Below are 1,554 nucleotides of genomic sequence, written 5' to 3'. Positions count from 1 at the left end.
TGCATGCATTTTTCTCTTACCAGTCCTTTATTGATGGATATTTTGTTGAATGGTTTCCAATTTTTATTATCATCTACAGTGCTACAGCGATCAGCTGTAGAGCTAAACTTTAGTGCATGTCTCTTATTTCCTTATGACAAATTTTTAGAAATTGATTTGCTGGGTCCAAGAGTGCATAGTTACTATCCACAAGTAATGCTTATATCTATAAATAGTACTATCCCGTAAGTGTTACTATCCATAAAGACTTCTGCCATTTGAACTCCTACCTGTATTATATGAGAGTGCTGCTTTCCCTATATGCTTATCTACATATAATAGGCTTTTTTTGGTATTCGTGTCCTAATATTTGTTTTGGAAAGCATGGTAGACCTTTGTAGCTAAATTCCTGATTCTTTCAGTTGTGTACTAATTGTACTAAATGTGTACAATGTTAGCATAAGTAGACATTATTGATAATTTGGTTGATTTGGTTATAGTGTCTGAAGATAGACTATATGATGCATTGAAATAAGTGAGAATATATAGGGAAATCTCAAACTTTTAGTATTATTTTTCTTTGCAATATAGAAATTTATATTTACTTTCTTATAGTATGGGGTTAGGGAGTTGTGAAGAAGAGTTCTCAGACCTCTTTTACACTTAAGTTAGACACTTCGGGGCATCCCTCAGGGATTCCAGGCTGGACCATGACTGTTTCAGTCATTGTTTTGGAATGCTCTCCTCAGTTGTGTGTGCCCTATCTGTTCCTCTGTGGCTACACTTAAGTTTCTGAGAGTTGAAACTAAGAAGTCACTTCAGAGAAATGCATACTCTTTATTCTTATTTGAAGTTTCTTCCCAGTTTTGCCTTTTTCCTCTCCTGGAGGTTAGGCTGCAAAGAGTCAAAAAAAACTTCCAAATCTCCTTTATTTCCTTTTCTTAAAGCTTAACATCAGAGCCATCCCAGGTGGAAGCAGCCAGCTTCCTGGTGCTCCTCTTTCTTTTTTTCTGGACGTTGTTAGTTTCAGACCCAATCTCTTTTAGCAACCAAAGGCCCACTACATAAAAGTGAGGATTAAAGAGAGTGAAGGAGAAGTGAGAGCCTTTAAAATCTCTTGACTTCTTCTACTTGACCTGGAAGCTTTTTCCAAACAATATCATGTGGGGGGGGGTGCGGTTCATGGTTAGGGACCGCTGGCAATGTTGGATGAATCAGATGCCTAATGAGCACCCTGCATATGAAGGCTCTAGGAAAGGTATTGATTAATGTAGAAAGTAGAGTAATTGCTGTGAAGGTAAATTCTGATGACATACAGCCTACCTAGTGCTGAAAATGAACGGTGCCTCAATGTCTAGTTCATTTGGAGAATCACCTAAGTTAAAGAATTACAAACAGAATATAATCATACTGCCGATGCCAAGGGCAAACATTTAAGTGCCTACTCATTGCCAAGAACTATGGTAAGCCTTTCTACAAGCAAATTCATGGTAAACCTTTCTTTTTTTTTAAGAAAGCAGGATTTATTGAGAGGACAGAAAAGCTCCCACAGTGGGAGGAGACCCGAAGGGATTG

Source organism: Carlito syrichta, unplaced genomic scaffold (genome assembly GCF_000164805.1).
Source record: "Carlito syrichta isolate Samal-C Ts95f unplaced genomic scaffold, Tarsius_syrichta-2.0.1 Scaffold303429, whole genome shotgun sequence".
NCBI classification, from domain to species: Eukaryota; Metazoa; Chordata; class Mammalia; order Primates; family Tarsiidae; genus Carlito; species Carlito syrichta.
This window is presented reverse-complemented; position numbering follows the sequence as displayed.